This window comes from Protobothrops mucrosquamatus, unplaced genomic scaffold (assembly GCF_001527695.2).
Source record: "Protobothrops mucrosquamatus isolate PMUCROS unplaced genomic scaffold, P.Mucros_1.0 scaffold1378, whole genome shotgun sequence".
NCBI classification, from domain to species: Eukaryota; Metazoa; Chordata; class Lepidosauria; order Squamata; family Viperidae; genus Protobothrops; species Protobothrops mucrosquamatus.
Window position 1 is genome coordinate 375,922 of NW_015387567.1, and position 9,019 is coordinate 384,940.

The 9,019-nt window shown below is 45.1% G+C and overlaps 1 protein-coding gene across 1 annotated transcript in view; it reads right to left on the reverse strand.

The window, feature by feature from the left end:
- TEDC1 (tubulin epsilon and delta complex 1) overlaps window positions 1-9,019 on the reverse strand; it is a 66,039-nt gene that overhangs the window by 36,284 nt on the left and 20,736 nt on the right. The gene's annotated exons all lie outside the window — the stretch shown is intronic.

The window sequence follows — 9,019 nt, forward strand, 5'->3', positions numbered from 1 at the left end:
GATGAGAGACATGAGACCGAACAATGCAGAAGAGCTGAAGGCCGCTATTGAAGCATCCTGGTCTTCCATAACACCTCAGCAGTGCCACAGGCTGATAGCTTCCATGCCACGCCGCATTGAGGCAGTAATTGCTGCAAAAGGGGCCCAAACCAAGTACTGAGTACATATGCATGCTTATACTTTTCAGAGGTCTGATATTATTCTATGTACAATCCTTGTTTTATTGATTGCATGTAATATTCTAATTTTCTGAGATTGTGGATTTGGGGTTTTCATGAGCCATAATCACGGCTTGAACTATCTTGCTTTGCATGTAATGAGTCTATCTCATATATTAGGTTCACCTTTTAAATTGCATTACTGAAATAAATGAACTTTTACACGATATTCTAATTTTTCGAGTTTCACCTGTATATAATAGTTTTGAAAATACAAGTCTCAGGTATATTCATATTCAAAAACTAAAACATAGATCACCAAGACTGAAGAATTTATTTAAAAACTTAGCTTGAACATACTAATACGTCGCGGACTTCCGGTGGTGTTAGGCTGCACCAATGGCGGCTTTTGTTAGCCGCCCGCCTGGGAGCGCGTCAAAGCCTGAAGAGACAGCGTGCAACAGCTGTCTCTCGGCTAGGAACCCCGTCCCTCGGGCGAAGAGGGGGGGTGAGCAGTCCGGATAGGCTTAGAGCTCCCTCTCACCCCGGTTTTTCTCTGATCGGGGTTGGGGGGTGAGAGCTCAGCCGGAGTCTGGACGTTCTCCGCGCCCCAGGACGCCTTCGTTCCTTTCTTTTGGAGCGAAGCCAGATGCAGCGCCCACCTCTGCTACTGAAAGCTACTTGGATTTAAATTACAAGCAGACGGAACTAAGCAGGAGGTTTGGAGTAGTTTCGGCTTATGTGGAATTTTGATTTTGAACTAACATCTTCCTTTTTGGTGGGGACTTAAAGTGGAAAGAAAAGGGCTGCTTGCCGTTTCTTTGGAGCTGATAAAAAACTTTCGCTTTTTACTTTCACTCTCTTCTGGTTACTAACTGGATAGAGATATATTGTGGTTTTTTTCGGTTTTCGGAAAGTTTTAGTTGCAAAGAATTTGCAATGTCTATTTGTTGGTGATACTTATTATTTTTATGGATTATTGAAGTGTTTTTCAAAGAAGTTTGAAGAATGGCTTTAAAATGGCTGCAGAATTGTGAAAGAAAGAAAGAAAGAAAGAAAAATCCATGCTTCTTTTTTGCTGGCTAAATAAGTTTTATAGTTCCAGATTGTACAGAGCAACGGGTGGATAAGTTATGTGAAGATGTTGAAGAAGATATTATGGAAATAACTTATAATGATATGTTATATGGTAGAGATCATGAAAATGATAAGCATGAAAAGCTGGGGAAGGAAGCTGTAATAGATCCGGTTATGGTCCTGGTGTACCTCCTTGATGAAATTTTGGAAAAAAAGCTTATAGAAATGGGTCGTGCGTCAGAGAAAACCAGCTGGAGATGTTGCTGCTTGTGTTTTTAGAAGATTTTGCTAGAATGGAACCATATCTGCAGAAATTTCGAACACGCTACAAACTGTTAATGAAAAAGGTGGAAGATTCATTGGCTTTGAAAGTATCATGAAAAGGATAAGCATGAAAAGCTGGGAAAGGAAGCTGTAATAGATCCGGTCCTGGTCCTGGTGTACCTCCCTGATGAAATTTTGGAAAAAAAGCTTATAGAAATGGGTCGTGCGTCAGAGAAAACCAGCTGGAGATGTTGCTACTTGTGTTTTCAGAAGATCTTGCTATAATGGAATCACATGGGTTTATTATCAGCAGAAATTTCGAACACGCTACAAATTGTTAATGAAAAAGGCGGAAGATTCACTGGCTTTGAAGGTTGATCAGCAATGAAAAAAGAATGGAAGCAAGGACTGGCTATGGAAGAATTTCTTGATGATAATCTTATATGAACATTTTGAAAGTTTTATATTTTAAAATTTTTTTGATTTGGAATTGATTTTTTGGATATATATTATTTGAATTAATAAGATTTAAAGGATTGAAGTATTTGATAAAGAAGAGAGTAGATGGTTATACTATTAAAATTTGTTGTAAAAAAGAAAGAAAATTTCACTTAAAAGATATGTATTTGAGATCAAAAAGAGTTTAAATGATTAATGATATATAATTGTATTATTCTAAAGGACTTATATTGTCTTAGAGGAATTTAAAGATGGTTTTTAATGGGTTTTAAGATATTTGGATGATTAATAGCAGTAAGATTAAAAGATATGTACTGGAGATCAAAAAAGAGTTTAAATGATTAATGATATATAATTGTATTATTCTAAAGGACTTATATTGTTTTAGAGGAAGTTAAAGATGGTTTTTAATGGGTTTTAAGATAGTTGGATGATTAATAGAAGTAAGATTAGTAGTTAACTTTTTATTTGTAGAAACGGTAAAGTTTAATTTTTAGATACTTGGATCTGGGGAAGATGGATAATTATATTTGGAGTTTTGGAGTTAAAATAAATTAATATTGGTATGTATTATAATTGGATTGTTTTAGTTAGATGGGGGTTGTTTATTTACTCCTGTATTTAGTTCTGGGAAGTCCGGGGGGCGGATGGGGGGAAAGGGATTTCTTATGTATTTTGGTATACTAGAATGGTAGTAAGATATAATGTAATAGGAGGTTTTTCAGTTTGTTATTGTTTTTATTATTATTATTGTATGCCATAATTGTATTTCTGTTTATTTTAAAAATCAATAAAAATTTGTTTGAAAAAAAAAAAAAAAGAACATACTAATATGTCGCGAGCATAATGGCACGCTGGTTACCAGCATGTACTACAAAGCCACCCACACTGACTGAATACTCCATAGTGACAGCAATCATCCTACGGCCCACAAAATTGGCTGCATTCACACCCTGTTTAATAGAGTAAACACACACTGCAGCACCGCAAGTGAAAAAGCCAAGGAATATGCACACCTTTTTCAGGTGTGCATACAGAACGGCTATTCCACCGACTTCATCCGACGTCATCACCAGCAACAGGCGCTATGTGCTGCAGATGACAGGCTTCCAATCACTACTACTTGGACCACACTCCCTTATATTTATTATTTTATTTATTTTATTTATTTAATTTATATCCCGCCCTTCTCCCGACGGGACTCAGGGAGGCTCACAACATATTTAAAACAAAAGCATATATACAATCCCCCCCTGTAAAACCGAATTAAACCAAATTTTAAAGTTGTGTTATTTCGAATTCCTTAAAATGAACCCAGTATAAAATCCTCCCTAGGCCAGGTCCGCTTGCTGAAAAAGCCATGTCTTGAGGGCGCGACGGAAGGTAAGGAGATCCGGAATCGTCCGAATCTCGGGGGGTAGTTCGTTCCAGAGNGTTCGTTCCAGAGGGCAGGGGCACCCACAGAGAAGGCCCTCCCCCTGGGGGTCGCCAGCCGACATTGCTTGGCCGACGGCACCCTGAGGAGACCCACTCTGTGGGAGCGTACCGGTCTATGGGAGGGAATCTGCGGCAGAAGGCGGTCTCGGAGATAACCGGGTCCTATGCCATGAAGCGCTTTAAAGGTGGTAACTATCTATGGAGTGTCAGAGACGGCTGCAAGAATATTATCTGAGCATAACATTAGAGTCGTGCATAGACCAATCAGACTCTTCAAACACAGGTAATGCGCCCCAAAGAACCCTTGCCCATGAGTGAGATGTTATCAGTGGTATATCAAATTAATTGTAATAATTGTGCATGCAATTATATAGGTGAGACCACAAAGCGTCTTTGGACAAGACTGCATGAACAGCAGTTGGCCATCAAACGCCATGAGCAGCGGTCCCAAGTGTGGGCTCACACTGTAGAACACAACCACATATTTAACTTCACTGAGGCCAGGGTCATTGCTCATGATGCAACAAAGGGCGGCCGTCTGCTAAAAGAGGCATGGCTATCCAACAAGCATTCCATCAACCGGCATATTGAACTATTACCAGCTTATCAGACATTACGCCGGCAGATATCTTTAAATAAGAAAACTGCAAAGACTTCCGGTTCCGGATTACGGCGCTCGCAGCTGCGAAAGGAGACTGCTCTCTTCACCAGCTGATTCTCCGCTGCCGGTAGACCCTCAATCGGGTCGAAAAGCCGCCTTGGAGGGGCGGCTACCGGTGAGGAGGTCCTCGTCGTCCTTGGGAGAGCGGCTGTCAACACTGCAAATACTGTATATTCTTGCTTTGACAATATGCAGAACTGTCTGGTATTTTTATAGTTAAACCAGGCAACAGGGAAAAGGGAGGAGAATAAGGATAGCCCAAACCACATCTTCCAAGTTAATTGGAAGATGTGAACCATGACCCCAAAATAGAGGCAGGGAAAAATGCTTGGAATGTATGCGTAACGGAAGAGAAGCCAGACCTAAGCATTTCCACCATGCTGTACTGACGTCTCTGTAACCTTAATAAATGCTTTTAGGAGAAAATATGCCTAAAAGTCCTTTTAAGTGTTTCGTTAATCAGACACATGACTACATGCTTAGGTCTCAACTCCTTTTAAAACAATCTGGGGTCCCGAACTCCATCCACTGCCTTGAAGTTTGAGAGGTACTGGTAATGATTCGGGGAAGATCTGACACGGAGAAAAAAATTGTCTGAGGCCAGCCTCCTCCTGATTGCAACAGTTTTCTCAGGGGGGAGAAGCGACAGCCGGCAAGCCAGGGGAGAGAGGAATCTGGCAGATTTCCCAGCTGGGAGCGAGGCCAAAACTATCAGGAGAGCTGATTTGGTCGTCAGGCGGAGATAAGCTGAGCGAAGACTCTGGAGGAAGCCGGCCGTCTGTCACTGAAAACTGGGGTGAGTGGAAATACCCACCTGCAGTTCGCAGCGGGTCATTAGACTACCTGGCAGAGAGATTTGAAGAGTTAGAAGTGCGAAGAGAAGAACAGCTCTTGTTGAGAGAGGCCCCCAGCCCCACCCTTGCAGAACAAATAGTTTTTCAACCCCTGGGGTCCCCTGCCAAAGCCTCCAGCCCTACAGAGAGAGAAAACCCCAGCCTGGGCCCCCTACATACAGCAAGGTGAAACCAAGCAACCCCCCCAGAGGAATGATCACCTATCTCTGAACCTACATCAACTAATAGAGGCCTTGCAGCAGCTTAAGGGGGGTGCAAATGCCAGAAGAGCTACAGCCGGGGAGCTTGCAGATTAGGGATGCCCAGCAACAACCCCCACTTGCTCAGCAGCCATTGAGGGGCCTACAGCAGCAGGGGGCATCACCAGCCCCCGCTGGACAACAGCAGAGAATCCAGCAACCGTTGGATCAGCAAGCAGGATGGGGCCAACTGCAACTGGGGGCACCACGTCAACAGCAGGGAGCCCAGCACCCATGGGACCAACAACCGGGGTGGGGCCAGCAGCAACAGCCCCAGTGAGGGCCGCAACAGCCTGTTTTTGCACCACCCTTCAATGCAACCTTCGATGGAGACCCAGAGAAGCTGATTTTTTTTCTCAACCAAGTGCGCTCTCACTTGAACCGCTGGGCCTACCACTATCCGGACCCAGGTGCCATGGTCGACGTATTTGCATCCAACCTAGATGGAGAAGCAGCTGAATGGCTGAATAATTTATACAGTGAGCAGGCCCCCGAATTGGAAGATCCCCACCTTTTCCTCTTAGGTCTGAAAGAACGATTTGAGGACCCATCCATAGGCCTCAAAGCAGCAAGACAAATTCACAAAATAAAACAAGCCGGGAGGCCTGCCCTGGAGTACATGCGAGAGTTCTGCAAGTTAGCAGGCCGAACAGAGGGGTGGTCCGAACAATCCCTGGTTCAATACTTTGTTGAGGGATTGGACGATCACCTCTCTCAGGTTTGCATCTACCGAGAAGTACCCGATTGGCTACAAGAGTGGTACCAGACAGTGGTGAAGCTAGACGTTAAGCTCTCTCGCTATAAGAAGCCTCCCCCACACGAACCCGTGCAGCAACCAGAGCTACCCGGACAGCAATCACCCCCACGAAAGCCCTCAACTACGGCAATGGCTGAAAGACCCAGGCCACCGGCACGCCCTTCCTTCAAGTGTTTCCGGTGTGGACAAGAAGGACATCGAGCGGCCACCTGTCCAATCCCCTACCCCCGAAGGCAGAGCAGACCAGAACCAGCAATGCAAAATAAACCTGCTCAGCGGCTAACGAGAGAAAAATCCAACCGGCTCACGCAGGAACCTGTCGCCCAGATTACACCCCCCACACAGGAGGACGCTGGGACCCCGGTTGGACCCGCCCCTGCTCTACCCTCCTTTGACAGCGACGATGAAGGAGAGAACAAGCCAATGGTGAGTCAACAAATCCCGCCTTTTTCACTGGCTGCCAAGCTTATAATCCCTAAGTCTGGGGCATAAATGGACTTAAATGTGCTAATTGATACTGGATGCACCCGCTGCATTACTAGTCGGCAGTTTGCAATGAGAATGGGCATACGGGCAAAACAGCTTTCCAAACCGTTGAGGTTTGAGCAAGCCGATGGCTCCCTCATGGGAGCGACTCTTGTCACACAATTAACTGAGCCCTTACGCCTGGAAATAGGTGCACATTGGGAATTTATTTGTTTCCTGGTGGCTCCAAAAATGACTGAGACAGTGATCCTAGGGTTAGCCTGGTTAGACAAATGGAAACCATTCATCTGGTGGGAGAAAGGAATGAGAACCATGAGACTACCTATAGGGCCTAATCCCCTTCTTGAGTCAACGGATGTTGCAGGGCACCTTGAACCACCCAATGAGCGAGCGCACATGGCCACCTCACCGACTCCACGCGAACCAGTCATCCCCAATGAATACTGGGACCTGGCGGAGGTTTTTAGTGAAAAAGAATGTGATGCCCTACCCCCTCACAGACCCAATGACTGCTCCATCAAACTGGTGCCAGGAGCCAAACTCCCACGACCGAGAATGTATGCTATGTCCCCCCTCGAAATGGAGGAGATGCAGCGATACGTGAACAAAAACCTAGCAAGGGGGTTTATTGAACAGGTCAAATCCACCATGGGAGCCCCTGTGCTATTCAAAGAAAAAAAAGATGGGTCGCTTTGTCTCTGCGTGGACTATAAGGGTCTCAATGCTGTGAGTGTGGAAAACAAATACCCACTCCCCCTCCTAAAGGACTTATTAACCCATCTGGCTAAAGGGAGTATCTTCACTAAACTAGACCTGAGAGAGGCATACTACCGGGTGAGAATAAAAAAGGGAGACGAGTGGAAAACTGCTTTCAACTGTCCAATGGGAAGCTATCAGTTCAAAGTCATGCCGTTTGGACTACAGGGGGTCTCAGCTGTATTCATGCAATTGATTAATGAGGTACTACATGATCACTTGTACAAGGGGGTTTTGGTGTATCTTGATGATATCCTGATATATAGCACGAACATGACTGATCACATAAAGCTGGTAAGAGAAGTGTTAAAGAAACTATTGAATGCCAAGCTTTATACCAAACTGTCAAAATGTGAATTTCATCAAACCCGATTGGACTATCTTGGCTATAGAATTTCCAACGAGGGTACTGAAATGGATCCAGCCAAGGTGAAAGCTATAATCGAATGGCAGCCCCCAAAGACTCGCAAACAGCTCCAGAGCTTTCTGGGCTTTGCCAACTTTTATCGTCAATTCATCCCCTCTTTTGCCGAGATTGCCCTACCCCTTACAGAACTACTCAAAACAGGCAAAGGAGGAGGGAAGCCATGACCGGGCCAACCACTAGCATGGACAATGGGCTGTCAAACAGCTTTTGAAAATTTAAAGAGACTATTTGCTGCTGAACCGGTCCTAAAGCACCCCGACCAAGAAGAACCCTTTGTGATTCAGGCCAATGCCAGCAAGGTGGCAGTTGGAGCTGTGTTACTGCAAAAGAACAAAAATGGGATCCTGCAACCCTGCGCCTACACCTCTAAGAAATTTACTGAGAGCGAGCGGAGATGGGCAATCTGGGAAAAAGAGGACTTCGCGGTTAGATGGGCACTATTAAACTGGTGACACTATCTGGAGGGGAGCAAGGTGTCATTTGAGGTATGGACAGATCACAAAAATTTAGAAGCACTGAAAACTCCCCGCAAATTGTCCCCAAAGCAAGTGCGGTGGGCACAGTACTTTAACCGCTTCGACTTCACTCTAAAGTACATACCAGGAGGAAAGAACTTCCTAGCTGATGCGCTATCCCGGCTACCCCAATACAAGAGCGAACGGGAAGAGGTTAACGAGGCAATTATCCCCAATCCGCAAACTGCCACTCAACTTACACCTCGCAGGGTCCCCAATCCTGATGACCCTGGAGCAAAGAAAATAAAACGAGAACTCCTCACCAACCAATGGTTCAAAGATAATCAGGCCTCCCTAACGTGCAGGGATGGTTTGGCTTACATGGGGGGAAAACTATATTTGCCAGAAGCCCTCCGTCTTAATGCTCTCAAACACAGCCATGATGAAAAACAGGCTGGACACTTCGGATATTTGAAAACCCTACACCTCACCCGCCGACAATTCTGGTGGGCGGGGCTAAAAAAGGATGTAGAAAACTATGTAAAAAGTTGTACTGTATGTGCCACAATGAAAAGAATCCCGGGGAAAACCCCTGGACTACTGCAGCCGGTGGCAGACCCTTCTCAACCATGGGAAGAAATAGCTATGGACTTCATAGTAGACCTACCTGAAAGTAGTGGAAACACTGTCATCTGGACTGTAATAGACCTGTTCTCGAAGCAGGCTCATTTCATCGCCTGCAAAGGACTCCCATCTGCCCAACGACTGGCCAAATTGTTCCTGAAACATATCTACCGGCTGCATGGCACCCCTAAGCGGATAATTTCGGACAGGGGGGTGCAGTTCACAGCGAAGTTTTGGAGAACTTTCCTTACATTAATTGGATCATCTCAAGGTTTATCATCTGCTTTTCATCCGGCCACCAATGGGGCCGCGGAAGCCGCTAACAAAATGGTGGAGCAATATCTTAGGTGCTACGTTTCTTACCA